The 16,759-nt window shown below is 45.2% G+C and overlaps 1 protein-coding gene and 1 pseudogene across 20 annotated transcripts in view; both read right to left on the minus strand.

The window, feature by feature from the left end:
• Positions 1-16,759, minus strand: part of SORBS2 (sorbin and SH3 domain containing 2) — a 396,754-nt gene that overhangs the window by 278,463 nt on the left and 101,532 nt on the right. The window lies entirely within an intron of this gene.
• LOC120925654 lies at positions 2,145-2,326 on the minus strand (annotated as a pseudogene).

Below are 16,759 nucleotides of genomic sequence, written 5' to 3' on the forward strand. Positions count from 1 at the left end.
CAAAAATTAATCCTTTTTTGGTTTTTCTTTTGTTGCCTCCGTTTTCACCAGGTGATCTGGCCTGTAACACACCACCTGTACTATTCAGACACCACTTTGGATGAAGGAGCACAGGGGGCACCTTTGGACAGCAGCATTATCATGCTGGGGGGAGAGGAGTGCTTGGTGTACTAGAACATTTAGATACACTAACTACACGTTTACTATTTGAAGCCAAACTCCAGATAACATTTTACAATCAGTCACAGGAAATTGCTTTCCCCCCCCCCTTTTTGGATAAAAGGTTTTACATACCATATATACTCGAGTATAAGCCGAGTTTTTCAGTCCTTTTTTTTAGGCTGAAAATGCACCCCTCGACTTATACTCGAGTCTGTGTACCCGAGTCCGTGACATGCATATTCAGACAGCGGCGTCCGGTGTTAAAAAGTCGCGCCGCCTCCTCCTTCTCTGTGATTGGCGGAACACTCAGTTTCCCAGCAGACACTGTGTTCAGCCTATCACGAACATCCTCTCGTCCATGATAGACGAGAGGACGTCCGTGATAGGCGGAACACTGAACACAGTGTCTGCTGGGAAACTGAGTGTTCCGCCTATCACGGAACAGGACGAGGAGGATGCGCGACTTTTTAACACTGGACACCCGCCGTCTGAATATACATGTCACGGAAAATCAGATACACAGAGTGGCACAGTGAGGTCAGGCATGCAATGGGCACAGTGAGGTCAGGCATGCAAATGGGCACAGTGAGGTCAGGCATGCAAATGGGCACAGTGAGGTCAGGCATGCAAATGGGCACAGTGAGGTCAGGCATGCAAATGGGCACAGTGAGGCTTCAAATGGGCATTGTTGACCCTCTTTTCCACTTACAGTAGCTGCTGCATTCTCACCCTAGGCTTATACTTGAGTTAATACGTTTTCACAGTTTTTTTGTGGTAAAATTAGGTGCCTCGGCTTATATTCGGATCGACTTATACTTGAGTATATATGGTAAATAAATACAACTTTTTTTTTTTTTAAAGCCTATGGCGTGTGAACACACCCAAAAACTCCACCCGGTGCAGAAAAATGTGCACACACATAAAGAGTGTCCACAAAAACGTGCAGACGGGTGCAACGTCAAGTGGTCCTCCTGTGAAGAGGGACCCAAACCCTGATCCCCCGGGGCGTTAGGCTCCAGTCGGGGACTGAGGTACTGTGGTCCGAGCAACCGAAGCAGACACGGATCCAACTTCCTCAGAGGGACTGCCGAAACAGAACCCTCCCAGTACTAGGTGGGGCTCCCCCGAAGGGAGACCCCATGAGAGCAAGTGAACTAAGCCAGAAGGCCATGTCCACCTACTCCCAAGACGTTCAGGGCTGGCCCGAGGACCGGCACCCTAATAATCTCACAGTGAACAAAACGTGCACAAACAAAAATAAGACAAAAACGTGACAAACATAGGCTAAAAAAAAAAAGAAAGTGGGGGAAGGGATAGTGGAGAGGAGAGTGAAGAAGTGGTCATTGTGGTGTACAATGACCAGGCCCTCCGGCCAGGAATAAAAAATTCCTCCGGTCCTAGCCAAAAGGCCCGGCCCAGGAGGCAGGTGCTAAAAAAAAGCGTGTATCTGGTGCAGTGACCGTGGTATCTTAAATCAATGTGTCCCTCACACACAGTGATCTTCAGATACCCCTGGACTGCCACTCCAGGGGCACATGCACCATAGGCTTTTCGTTCCATATCCGACCCCCCGACCGGCCAGTGCAGCACTCCACCCCTGCCAGCTAGAGAGCCCTTCAAGGGTTTCTTGGGGAGGACTGCCGCTCAGGTAGCAGCCTCCACCAATACTAGCCCCTCCAGACCCTCCGTCAACCCGGCGGATTTGCACGGTCCTGCCCCATCCTACCACAGGGCATTACCAGCTCCTCCAACCGGATCGCTGACAGAGATAGCACTTACACCAGCCAGCCAGAAGGCCAGACTAGAACTCGGCACCAAGACCAAGCGCAGCACCCATCCTCACCAGGAGCACCCTTCCAGATGGCTCAGACTCAACCATGGGCCGGCCCCCAGTATCTGTCGGGCAGCACAGCGTAGTCCCTGCTGAAACCATCCTTCCAGGTGCAATGACGTCATTGGATTGCATCCACCCTCCCAATGGAGGTGCTTCAGCGCTCCGCTGACAACTGATAAGAACAGATACCACACCTAGTCCTAGCCAAAAGGCCGAGAAGCGGCAGGGAAGACAACCACGATCAGCACGGCCTAGAGTGTGCAATGGCCGAGCCTCGCCCTGGGAGAACCACCTTCATGATCATGGTGTCTCCCCCTGTCAGGTAAGTATGCTTACGTAAACGTAATTCTATGTACAGTGTTCATTTTCGCTGCGCTATTTGGCTGCTATCAGGGCGCTTTTAACCCCTGCTAATGGCCAAAAAAGGGTTAAAACCGCAACGCTTTGCCGGCGGTTCAGCGGCACTGCCCATTGATTTCAATGGGCAGGGGCGCTTTAGGAGCAGTGTATTCACCGCTCCTACATCGCCTCAAAGATGCGGCTAGCAGGACTTTTTTTACCGTCCTGCCAGCGCACCGATCCAGTGTGCTTGAGGGCTTTCACACTGGAGGGAAAGGAGCGTCTCTTTCAGGGTGCTTTGCAGGCGCCATTTTTAGCGTTATAGCGCCTGCAAAGCCCCTCAGTGTGAAAGGGATTCAGTTTTTTATACAATTTGCGATGTTCCAGTACAGTTCTGTGCAGAAAAAAATGCAGCACGCTCTACTTTATTTTCTGCTCCGGAAACTGACTGCATAGGTGTGAACTAGAGCCATTTGAATACACGGAAAACACTGTGCATGCATTTTTATTGCAGAAAAAAGCGCACAGAACTGCATCTGGTGTAAACTAGCACTTAAAACTGAGATGCAAGCACACTTTGACTTTGCAGCCTAATAAACCACAGTTAAATGTAACAACTGTGTAAGGCATATGGGCTTTTTCCAGCCATGCTCTCGTTTCCCATGAATCATAATCATTAAGACAAATAACTGTGCAGTGAACGGTGCAAAGGCCTTCCATGTCGCATTTCTTGAAAATATTCCAGATTAATTCTCTTTCATTACACCACTGCAATTTTGCTAAAGTATTCATAGGAACAATGGTACAAACTGGCTAGGGGAAAAGTAAAATTCCTAAGCCCTCATTACTTGCCTGGAAAGATCGTGTGCAGCTGCACGCCATGCGTACTAGACACGATATTGAGGATATTGTTGTCCTTACCGCTCTGTGGGCAGATATGCCCATCTCACAATGAGTCTGTCTCTTTTTCTCCATACAGCGCTTTAGAAAATCAGTTAACAGAGTATATTGCCACTTTAAGCTTTATTTACATACATATTTTACATGTTTACTGTGTTTTACAAAAGGGTTTATGAGTTTCATTATGGCAAGCTCTTAAAGCGGGAGTTCACCCAAAATTTTTTTTTTAACATTAGATTGGGCCTATTTACGGGAAGCAGAATCGGGTGTTTTGTTTAAAATCAATGCAGTACTTATCTTTTTAGAGATCGATGTTCTCCGTGGCTTCCGGGTATGGTCTTCGGGACTGGGCGTTCCTATTTGATTGACAGCCTTCCGACGGTCGCATACAGCGCGTCACGAGTTGCCGAACGTCGGTGCGGCTCTATACGGCGCCTGCGCACCGACGTTCGGCTACTTTCGGAAACTGGTGACGCGATGTATGCGACGGTTAGAAGGCTGTCAATCAAATAGGAACGCCCAGTCCCGCAGCCCATACCCGGAAGCCGCGGAGAACATCTATCTCTAAAATGGTAAGTACTGCATTGATTTTAAACAACACACCCGATTCCCCTTGACAAAACGAGCATGAATCTAATGTTAAAAATTGAGTTTTTGGGTGAACCTCCACTTTAAGGATAATCTTGGAAGGGTTTCTAAGTGATGCCAAGCACATTTGGCACCAACCCTGCTTGCAATCAAAATAAGCAGAATAATTCTCCTGAATGAACTGAATGTCAAAAGCAAGACTGCTTCCTTATTTCAAAAGAGACAGCACTCTGGCTGAATGTTCTCTTTACAGCAGTATTAGAATCAGGCCTGTCGGAACAGGACAGGCAAAACAAGCAACTGCTTGGGGCCCCAGCAGAGCACCGCCGCCGCTTCCTATAAATGCTGCAGCCTGTAGCGTGGCCGAGCTCCTTTCCTAATTCCTCCTGCAGTCCGGGTACCATAACCGCGTGGTACAGGAGATTCAGTTTCCTGTTCCCGGCCGGACTGACCGGAAGTACACACACTCAGTGCTCACTTCCTTTTAGTCCGGCCGGGAACAGCAAACTGAATCTTCTGCAGCGCGGTATGCGGTAAGGGGGGGGGGGGTAAAAAGAACATGGGTGGAGCCAGGGAGGCAGTCAGAAAAAGTACTAGCTGACGTTCGGCAGCAGCAGCTGTATGCTGTGGTATGCGGTAGGGAGGGGGGCAGCAGCTGTATGCAGCGGTATGCGGTAGGGAGGGGAGGGGGGGTTAAAAAGAACATGGGGGGAGGCAGAAAGAAGAAGTACCAGCCGACCTTCGGCAGCAGCAGCCCCCCCCCCGCTTCTCAACTTGAAACTCAGCAACACCCCCTCCCCCGCTTCTTGCTTGGGGCCCCCAAATTCCTTCAAACGGCCCTGATTAGAATAAACCATCTGGCCTGCTTAGACATTGTTACCATGCTCAGCATCAGGACCAATATGGACATTTCTTAAACATGTAGTTAAATTGGCATGTCACACACTACTAAGAATGTTTGGGTGGGTAGGGGGGCTTCAACATGCTAAACTTTAAACCAGTTAATGGACTATGGTGCAAGTACCAGCATTGCTTTATCCTGAAGCTATTTGAAAGTATCAATGGGCAACAGTTAAAGGTTTATAGGAAAGCTCACATTAGGAAAACATAAGGCTGCTACTTCCCAAATCTGAGAATGCCAGCTGCCTGGTTATCATGCTGCCCCACTGTTCTAAAGATTCTGATCTCCATACTTTTTCAGGTCAAATTTTTCATTGAAGGTAGGCAACTAGTATTTTTAGAAGGAGAGAGTCATGTCCGTTTTCATGTTTCTCTCACTGGCCTAATAACCTGTATACCAGAGACACATTTTACTAAAATGATAACCAAAATACATCTACCCACAGTCTGGAAGTGCATATAACTTCTTCTTTCCAAAATGATATTTAAAGCGGTGTTCCACCCATTTAAAAGTCACCAGTTACAAAAACTGTAGCTGCTGACTTTTAATAATCAGACACTTACCTGTCCCACGGTCCAGCAATGTGGGTGCCGGAAGCCCCACTTCTCGTCCCCTCCTCTCCAAAGGGACGGGCATTCTAACTGTGGGTGTCCAGCTGTGGCTTCACAGCCGGGCCCGCACTGCACATTACGCATGCGTGAGCCGCACTGTGAATGGCCTGGGCAATCTTCTGGGACCTGTGATGTGACCCAGAAGATTGCAGGGAGGGAGTGGGGAGAGGTGAACTTCCTTCCAGCGCTGCGGAGCCAGGGGGGAGGGTAGTGAGAGCTGGGTGCCTGTAAAAACAGGGTACCGGCTCCCCCCCCCCCAAAGAATGACATGCCAAATGTGGCATGTCAGGGGGTTACCACCAGTACTTAAAGCGGAAGTTCCATTTTTGGGTGGAATGCCGCTTGAAGTTAAAAGTGGGGTGTGGTTGATATAATATTCCAGTGGCTTCTTATGCGTTTCAGGGACTCCAGTGGTAATTTCTCCCTGACCTAGTCAGTCTTGGGTGTTCACATCAATAATTTTTATTGGAGTACATTATGGGACATACAGTGCCTTGAAATTCATACCCCTTGGAATTTTCCAAATTTTGTCATGTTACAACCAAAAATGTTAATATATATTTTATTGGGATTTTTTGGTGATAGACCAACACAAAGTGACACATAATTGTGAAGTGGAAGGAAAATGATAAATGGTTTAAAAATTGTATACAAATACATATCTGAAAAGTGTGGCATGTACCGTATATACTCGAGTATAAGCTGAGTTTTTCAGCAAAAATTTTTGTGCTGAAAATGTCCCCCTCGGCTTATACTCGAGTCACCTTTTTACGCCTGATCTCCCAGACTTTGGGGACCCAGTACCTTGGCACACATGTAGCCCCACTCTTCCTCTACAAGTGTGCAAAGTTTGTTGTCCAGGGGGGGGGGGGGGGATCTACGGCCGGGGAGCACTGATTTTTCAAAGCCGGGCACCCCTTCCATAGACTCCCATGTTAAACGTCAGTCTAGTCATGGGCACAGTGAGGCATGGGCACAGTGAGGCATGCACATGGATACAGTGAGGCACAGTGAGGCATGCAGATGGACACCCTAGGCTTATACTCGAGTCAATACGTTTTCCCATTTTTTGTGGTAAAATTAGGTGCCTCGGCCTATATTCGAGTATTTATGGTATTTTCATTCATACCTCTTTACTCTGATACCCCCAACTTAGATCTAGTGGAACCAATTGCCTTCAGAAGTCTCCTAATTAGTAAACAGTGTTCACCTGTGTGTAATTTAATCTTAGTATAAATACAGCTGTTCTGTGAAGCCCTCCAAGGTTTGTTAGAGAACCTTAGTGAACAAACAGCATCATGAAGGCCAAGGAACACACCAGACAGGTCAGGGATAAAGTTGTAGAGAAGTTTAAAGCACAGTTAGGTTCTAAAAAAAATCCCAAGCTTTGAACATCTCACAGAGAACTATTCGATCCAGCATCCGAAAATGGAAAGAGTATGGCACAACTGTAAACCTACCAAGACATGACCATCCACCTAAACTGACAGGCCAGGCAAGGAGAGTATTAATCAGAGAAGCAGCCAAGAGGCCCATGGTAACTCTGGAGGAGCTGCAGAGATCTATAGCTCAGGTGGGAGAATCTGTCCACGGGATAACTATTAGTCGTGCACTCCACAAATCTGGCCTTTATGGAAGATTGTTGAAAGTCATAAGAAGTCCCGTTTGCAGTTTGCGAGAAGCCATGTAAGGGACACAGCAAACATGTGGAAGAAGGTGCTCTTGTCAGATGAGACCAAATTTTACTTTTTGGCCTAAAAAGCAAAACACTATGTGTGGCAGAAAACTAACACTGCACATCACCATGAACACACCATCCCCACCGTGAAACATGGTGGTGGCAGCATTATGTTGTGGGGAAGCTTTTCATCGCCAGGGACAGGGAAGCTGGTCAGAGTTTATAGGAAAATCGAGTCTATAAAAGACTTGAGACTAGGGCGGAGGTTCACTTTACAGCAGGACAACGACCCTCAACATACAGTCATACGATGAGCATTCAGGTATATTGATTGGGACATCCCAAAACAGTCCAGAGGGATGTGCAACAGAACAAACAAAAGGCTAGCAGGCACAAAAAAAACAAATACAACAAATTCGCAGAGGTTGCTCAGTATATCCAACAGAACCGCCTGAAAAACATTACAACCAAAGCCGGCATCTGCTGAGGCCTGAACATCTACCTGGTAGAACTAATCAAAAGGATGAACAGAAGACCAAGCGGCTGACTTATAAATCAGAGAAAGATGCCTGATGCAGAAGAAGCAATAACTAAACTGGTAGCATGCCTTTGTGGTCATAAGCTTGAACTATCTTGTCATGAGGTCATACGCTTGAATGAGCAGTTGAATACACCTGGTGACCGTGGAATGAGAAACAAGTTGTTCCGTACAGGAACCTTCAAGAAGGACATTGGTACTCAAGGTTATACCAGGCTGTCTTTATAGCTTTTTTTTTGGCAGGGTCCAATCTCCTGAAGACAATAGCAAAATCCAATGTACCTGAAAACTCATCCTTTGTCTTGTAACAATTTAGAAACTATTGCACTATTGGGTCCTATTGCACCCTGCATTCACAAAGCATGTGTGCTCTCAATTCATTGCTAGCCACTCGCTTATGCAGCAGGCCTAAAAAAAGTTTACAAACAACACCTGAAACTCAGAATCCTCCACACGTGATCTTTTTTTTACAGGAACCCTTATCTATCACCAAATGCGAGTTAAAAACAAAGCAAAACAAAACACTATGATGAGTGCAAGTAGTGGTCCATTCAACTGGCAATGAAGAAGCCCAGAACAAAAGAAGGTTAGCGTCTTTCCATCTCTGCTCTGTAACCATATACCCCATGCATCTAGAAACAAACGAAAGGGACTGTGTTTGTGTGCGTTCTGTTTCCACACACATTATTCTGAAATGTTTGGTCGTTGTAGAGATGAATAAAGATGTAATCATCACCCAATGAGCATCATCACCTATTGCGCACACAATCAAAAAGCAAGAGTAACTAGGAGAGATTGGTAATACACTGACTTGCCTTTAAAAATAGTCTACAGGCTTTCTTTTGGAATTTATAATCAATATGAAAAATAAAGTACATTATAAGAGACATTGTGTGAGTTAACAACATTCATACATAACTACAGATAGTACTTGACCACAGCATATAGTAAAAATATAACTAAAAGCAAAACATTTTCTTTTGTTTTGGATAGAGTTGAGAGGGATTAGAACACCTGAGCCCCCCTTAGGGAGATCCATTTTCTCCATTTGTCCCATTTATCGTTAGCATTGAATGTGAAACTAAAAAAAAAAATCACACATTTTAGGTTGACTCCAGAAAAAGGAATATAGGGAAAATCTTCTATTGTGGACACTGGTTCTGGTGGCCTTAGGTTCCCCAAGAGATTCACTTAATTTTCAGGGATTTCCTCTCACTTCCTGTTTTGGCTATGGGAAAAGAAGTGAAAGTAAATCTCCCCAATGGCAAAAAATAAACCAACAGGAGCTAAAACCCTCCTTTAATCTATCCAAATAAAAAATAAAAAGTTTTGTCTATAGTTTTACTTTAATGCCAGCTGGTTGAAGTACATATAAGTACACAACTAGAGCACAAAGTTAAGGCCAATGGGCCGACTCTGAAATAGAGGTCGAGTACATAACTAAAGCATATAGTTAAAGCAAACAGGTCCACTCTGACGTAAAGTGGATGGCCAGAGTGTATATTTAAGGCAAGAAGACCCAATCTAAAGTAGAGGCAAATTACATATGAGGAGAAAACTAAAACGAAGGTTGGAAGAGAAAAGGACAGTGAAAGAGAGAAAGACAAGGAAATGAAAGAGGAGAAGGAAAGGGGGAAAAAAGAGTGGAGGGTGGTTTCCCGTTTCTCAAAAGGAGAGTTTACAGACTTTTTAAAGATTTGGTGACATACATATGCATGTGATACATTATTTTATTAAAATGTGTTTCAAACCTCTAAAACTTTTGCTTTATAAATTGCCATTATATATGAACATGGAAGCAGCCATACTTGCCCCTTACATATAAATGTACACCTTTTTCTGATTAGTGGTACTGCACAGCGACTGTGCACGACTACTGCTTTAAATGCCAGCCTAGGAAAATGAACAGAGAAGACATAGGACTCTACATCTACAAATAGGGAAGGTTCCAAAAGCTTTCCATTCTTTGATATGATCACCGACATGTCTGAATACAGTTTTTGAAAAGCCATTTGCGATGACAAGCAGCAGGCTCTGTATGCAATCCTACTGTCACCGTTCACCCAAAACGTACAGTTCATGGGAGTCTACGGCATTCAATATTACGTGTTTTAGTAGAATTTAAATTGAGTCTGGAGTGGTAAATTACTGGTTTTAGAGACTTTGTACTCAAATACTCAAAGTGCCACAACAATTGTATGCCATAATAGCTAACCTTTGGGCATGTGACCACGTATTTTATTTCTGTTTACAGTACATTCACTTTGACGAATGCTGCATGGAATTGATAGCTCCCTACACTGCTGTGCTATACTCCTATTATTTAAATTGAATTAATTGGCCCACATTGTAAAAAAGTGTAATCATATCTAACATGATATTTTAGTGTTAATGCTGGAGGGGAAAAAAAATCACCCAATTGTGTGCATCTCCCAAGGACTTCAGTGGCAAGATCCCTGATCTTGTGTTGCCATATATTGCCAGTGTCATTGTGGTTAGAAGCTAGTCTTGCTCTTCCTGCTAGATTTACTCAAGTTATACTTTGGAAAAAGCAGCAAGAGTTATGAGAACACCTTTGAACACCCTCAGTTGTATCAGATCCCTTGACTCCAAAGAGTCAGAACAAAGCTGAGAAATCTTTTTTATCCAAAAAACAGGTGTAGCACTAACCCCGGAGGAGCTGCTGGTTGTTTTGGGTAGCACATTTACCTCGTGGCTCTTCCAAATTCCTAGGGGTGCATGATGCATTTAGTAGAAGTAAAAGGAATGTCCGCAACAGGTGCTCTTTGCTGTGCTCTTTATTAACCAGCCGGATAAAAACAATAAAACTTGTGGTGAGGAAAGTAAAGTTGAAAGAAGTAAGGAGAATAGCAAATTCAAGCGTAATGATAGGGAAACAGTCCTGCTCCCAAGCGTAACACTTCTCTGTGCCACTCCTGCCTGAGTGGGACTAGCGCACCCAGACAGGCCTCTCTCACCGACCTGGCAGCCTGAGTATCACTCGAACATTTGTAGGATAAAGTCCCTGACACGGACCCTCCTTAGTGAACTTGAGGAAAAGTCCCTGCCACAGACCCTCCTTGGTGAACGTCAGGGAGAAACCTCTGCCACAGGCCCTCTCAGATTGTAGTAATGGAGGAGATCCTCCTTAGGCAAATTACGCCTGGATCTCCTTCAACTTGTCGCCCAGGTACCGACTGACAGGTGATCAATCCTTCAGTGTCCAGCTACCTTGATCCCCAGTGGTTTGTCGAGGCCCTTTTGGACCGCCAGCCTCTTAATGGCGCTCCTCAGACGGACTCCCCACCGAACAGCACTACCGCTTGGGCTCCTCAAAAGTGTGAACCCCGTCGCTCACTGGGTCCCCTTCGCTGCTCAAATGTTCCAGGCCAACGTGGCCCCGGAACCAGGAACACCGCGTGGCACGCACGCCCCGGCCAGGTAGGCCATAACGCTGGGGCGCCGTGATGTGGCCACCCTAAAGGTGGGTGCTACACTGGACGAAGGAGAACCCCGAACCAATGGTGTCTGCCCCATAAATACCCTCCCCCAGCATGCACAGCGAGGCCAAACCCTCCTGATTGGCTGCTGGGGAGAAGCACCCAAACCTTGACTCCACTGCTGCCACCTACTGCACAGAGGTGGAAAGAACTCCCCCAGCACAACAGAATAAGCCCACAGCACAGCCAAGCTGAGACAGAGACACTGTTTTGCACATAACAATTTGGATTAGAGTTTAACTATACTCTGATCTCCCTCTAAATTTAAATAGCACCGGTACCTAAAGTAACCAGGCGCTACACAGGTAAGCAAGCAAGCACATAGTTTACAAAGCAATCACCTAAACTGAACCCGAAAAGGTGATAAATCCTCTACAAAAGGCCAATGCATAGCTCAGTATCAAAGGATTATCCTCTAAACAAAAAAGGTAACTTGCACTGGGAAACACCATAAGGCGTTTTAATGCAAAAACAATACCATTTATACTGATTACCTCACAATATTAATACTTGTACAATGACAATAACAAGTCTTTAAACAGATGGTGTTTAATTACTTTTATTCTGGATTAACATACCAGAAAGCCTTATCCAAGAGAACAATTCTGGAAAAGATGGCAGTACAGCTAATTTTTGGACAATACAAGCTGCTTAAAATAAGTAGCGTTCTCAGCTCTGGATCTTAAAATATTAAGAGGGTTGACAAAAACATGAAGCTTAAATGGCACTCAATATTGAAGAATGTGCTTTGGAAAACAGGTCATTGATAGTGAAAATCTAAAAACCAGTTACAGCACAGCTAAATTAAAAAGGTACACTTTCATATGAAATGTTGCATTCAAAAAGGAAAAGTGCACCACTGTTCTGTTTCTGTGCGTTAAATGCACTTTTCCCAGCCATGCCTTGGGTTCCGACACGCAGAACTGTGCTTTGCATAGGAAAAGCCAAGTTAGATTTACCGGTAACTCCTTTTCTGAGAGTCTTCTAGGACAGCCCATGAGACCTAGGGCTCATCCGACCAGGACAGTAAACCTGCACTGGATAAAAGGGCAGTCCCCCAGGCCCCATGTCAGTATTTCTCAAGAACCGTAGGATGTACCTGCAACTAATATGCATAGTACACATATCTCAAGACATAACATGGGAATCCAGCTGTCCTGGAAGATGCTCAGAAATGGAGTTACAAGTAAGTCTAACTCAGCTTTTATTAAAGTGTCTTTCAGGACAGCCCATGAGATGATGAGCCTGAACTTACCAGTCTAGGGAAGGACCTTTCCTTTGTGAGTTCCCAAAAAGAGAACAAAACATCTGTTTTCCTATAGGTTTTTGGGACTTCTAGGTAGAAGAGAAGAACTCTCTTGACGTCTAGGAAACAAAATTTATTTTCTCTTTCTCGCCCTTCTGCATACTGCTGACGTGGAGATTTCTCTATACGCTATGCGTTATCCATGTCTCCAGCGCTAATAAGCGCCCTTTCAGCCTTTTGGTATAATGCATTTTAGTACACCCCTGCTTCCCGAGTAAAACAGACATAACCGCTGTCCTCACATCCTTAGCTCCACAGACAGACTTCCCCTGGAGAGCCTGTGTTTTGTTTATAATAGTGATGACAATAGAGCTTGATGGCTTCACAATCGGCCAATCAAGCACAGGCATTCCTTCAAACTGGAGGAGCTATACAAATCTCAACCAATGAACAATGACTAGGGGAGTGTATGGGCATGTCTGTGCAGAGGCAGTGTGTATGATTTCCCGCCCTTTATACCTGTAAGCTGTGCTCTCCAGCTAGATAAAGAAAGCCACATGTAGTTAGATTGGCGCATCAGAAATTACGAACACTGCCGACAGATGCAAAGACTCCCGTTTTTACCATTGGCATGAATCCTTACTCTGCATTGTTCAGGGAACCACGCATACCCGGATTATTCTACCATTCCTGTGGATGGGAGATTATCTGCAGGGGCATGTCATGATCCCTCCATGTGCTGATCAGACACACAGAAAAACACGAGCGTATATCTCTCGATAACCGATAAGGTCTTTGCAGAGTGAACACATTCCCCCCAGACGATCGTCTGTGCATTGCACAGGGGCCCTTTGCTGGCGGACATTTCCCCACTCTGCAAACACCTCTCTACATCTTACAGGAAGCTTTTCTCTACCAAATGGGCCTTAAACCGGGGTCAGTCTGCTTCAACTCACACTTTAAAGCGGGTCGAAGCAGAACCAACACTGGGAGACACTCATGACAATACATACTGAATACATTTTCATAAAATTTCAACAACACTGCAAAAGGTTGGTAGCACAATATCCCTGTGATCGGTGGAAGGTACTGGCTACCTTAGGCAAAAACCCTGAACCCGTTTTTAACACAATCCGATCCTCAAAGATTGTGAGGAAAGGCTCCCTGACGGAAAGGGCCTGCAACTCACTTACCCTATGAGCCGAGGTAATTGCCACAAGGAACAGTGTCTTTAGAGTAAGTAATTTAAGTTAGTAATTTAACTGAAGTATCTTTCAGGGGCTCAAATGGAAACTTTACCAGAGCCTGAAGGACTAGAGACAGGTCCCAGGTCGGACATGTTCTAACAATTACTGGCTTAGATCTAGATATTGATTTAAAGATTCTAGCTATAGCGGCATTTCCCAAGAAAGAATACGGGAGGAAAGCACTGCCTGTCCCTTTAACGTACTAATGGAAAGACCCTTGTCGACACCCTCCTAAAAAAAATCCAAAAATTGATGGAACGAGTTAATCTTTGATTTCAGATAACCAAGAGCTACATTTCTTCCAAACTTTGCAATAAATAGCTCTTGTATTTGGCTTCCTTCGATTAAAAACAGGATTTTGACAACTTTGTCAGAAAATCCCTGGAAGCCTAGTATCTTCTCTTCAGATACCAAGCCATCAAGTTTAAGATGCCACCTTCGGGAGTGACACTGGACCCTGAGACAAGAAGTCTTGTCTTTTTGGGAGGCTGAGTGGAGGCTCTGAAACCAGAGTCTGCAGCAGGGAAAACCATGGCCTCTTGAGCCAAAAAGGGGCTATTAAGAAGAGATCTGTCTCTTCCAGAAGAAACTTCCGGAGAACTACTGGAATTAGCCTGATAGGAGGGAAGGCGTAGCAGAGATTGAATGGCCAAGGATTCACTAAAGCATAGTTCTCCAGAGATTGATCTGCTAGGTTCAGGGAAAATAACAACGTCTCTTTGCTGCAATTGCTCTTATTTTGTCGAAAAGATCTGCTTTGGGAGATACCCATCTGTCGGTAAGTTCTGCAAAAATCTCCGGGTGGCGGGACCAATTGTCTGGACACACCTGGAAACGGCTGAGATAATCTGCCAGACAGTTTTGCATCCCTTTCAGGTGTACTGCTGTGATCGAGGCCAGATTCCCTTCCGCCCATGATAAGATCCCTTTAAATTGAAGGATCCGACTTCTTTTACCTCCTTACTTATCGGAGTATGCAACAGTAGTAATGTTGTTGGATAGAATCTGCAGATTGTGACCCCTGATCTATGTTTGAAATGCTTCCAAGGCTCCATGTACTGCCAGAAGCTCCCTCTGATTTGATGAAGCCTGTGCTTCCCTGGGGGACCATCTTTCCTGTGCTGCTGTGTTTCTTTAGATGGGCTTCCTATCCCCAGGAACTTGCATAGGTTGTGATCCTCTGAGATATTGGCATGGACCATCACCTGAATCATCTTTGAGACTTTTTCCTGCAGAAGGAAAATCTTCTGGATTTACCAAACTAATTTTATATCCCAGATAAGTCACCCTCTGGGCCAGAATTAGTGAAGACTTCTCTCTGTTAAACAACCAGCCCAGCGACTGTAGGAAGTCCTGTACGATCTGGAGATCCACCTCTAGTTTCTGATATGACTCTGCCACCACTAGGAGGTCGTCCAGGTAAGGGTTTATTGTAATCGCTTTTAGCATTTATGATGCCATGCTTCTCCCAAGACCTTTGTAAAGATGTGTGGGACTGATGACAACCCGAAGGGTAGAGCTTGGAATTGAAAGTGATGGATATCTGACCCCATCTTGATGGCTAGTCTCAAAATTTTTGGAAAGCTGGATGAATAGGGATGTGCAAATAGGCATCCCTCAAATCCAGTGTAGCCATGAAACAGTTCGGGTAAAGCAGACTTTTGATTAAAAACACATGTGAAAATGCTTGTACCTGATCGAGTAGTTTAGACCGGAGGTTCAGGATAAGACAATGCTTTCCCGAAGGCATCCTTATGACAAAGATATGGGAATAAAAGCCTTTGCCCTGATCCGACCAAGGGATCGGGATCAGGACTTTCTGATCTAATAAGTCTCAAATCTGGAGGCCCAGATATGTAGTTTTTACTCAATCTTGGGGAGGGGTGATGACCAGCAACCTCTCTGGCAGCTGGAAAGAGAATTCCAGCCTGTGTCTAATGGTCACTAGGTCCAGGATGAATGGACTTGAGGTGACTGCTGTCCACTGCAGGAGGAAGGCCCTCAATCTTCCAGGAGTCATTGTGGCTTGGCGGGTTGTTGAGAAGGGTTAAACAAGACCCCCCCCCCCCCTTACCTCTGCATTTGTGCCCTGTCCATTGTTTTTTGGGCCTGTTGTCTTTTTCTCTCGGACCCTGCTGCCTGCTTTGGTCATGAATTTTTTTTCTGTCCGTCGTCTTTTTCTTGTTTTCGAGAAAAGGTGTTTTTCCTGTCAGCCCTGCGCTCTAGTGCCTTTGAAAGACCTCATAGGCGCAACATGGAAGCAGAGTCACCTGACCAGGTTTTAAGCCAGAGACTTCTTCTGGCCAAATTCACCAAGGCCGAGGTCCTAGTGGTCATTCTAACCGACTCTGCGGAAGAATCTGACAGAAAACCAACTGCCCGAAAGCTGGAAGGATTTGCTGTCTTGAAGTTCCTGCCAAAAAGATGCGTTTGTATTTGTGTTAAACCATACCTCCAGGTTTCTGGCTATAGTACAGTAGATGCTAAGGCTGGTTTAAGACTTACAATAGATAAGTCCCATATCTCCTCTCTTATCCATCGGTCCCTAAGCGCACCCATATCGTCAAACGCTGGGTCCGTATTTTTGGAAATGTTTTATTTTATTCCTAGGCTACGCTGTGTCTTTCTCAAACAGAAACCTTCTTTTTAGGTTACTGGAAAAAAAATTCTCTGGATTTTTCCATTCTAAATTTAAAATCGTATCAAGAACAGGAACTATGCACAGGAAAGCCTTTTTCTTATGCATTCCTTCATACATAAGGTCATGTTTAGACATTTGTACCTTCTCCTCTTCTATCTCAGGAGTCACATAGATAGCCTTCAACAAGTCATCAACATCCTCCTGTGACCGCTTGTACCTCGAGCCCCTGATGGATTCTCTATCCTTAGACCCTCCATCTGACCCAGATTTTTCCTAAGAACGGGGAGATCTAGTTTCTTCCTCAGAATCCTCACTCTCCACGCAAGAAAGGGCTTAGGGATTTTAAAAAGAGCTAAACTGATGACTGGTCACCAAGGTACATGACATCCCCCGATATTCCTGCCTGCCCCCCCCCCTCTCTGCCCCCTCCCCTCTTATCCTTTTTCTTTTTCTTTCTTTCTCCCGCCTTTCCTTCTAATTTCCCCCTCCTTACCCTATCCCCTCCTTCCTCTTCCCCTCTTCTTTGATCTCTAGTTGTTTTTTACAATGTTACTGAACGTATAACCAAGTATGA

Source organism: Rana temporaria, chromosome 1 (assembly GCF_905171775.1).
Source record: "Rana temporaria chromosome 1, aRanTem1.1, whole genome shotgun sequence".
Classification (NCBI taxonomy): domain Eukaryota; kingdom Metazoa; phylum Chordata; class Amphibia; order Anura; family Ranidae; genus Rana; species Rana temporaria.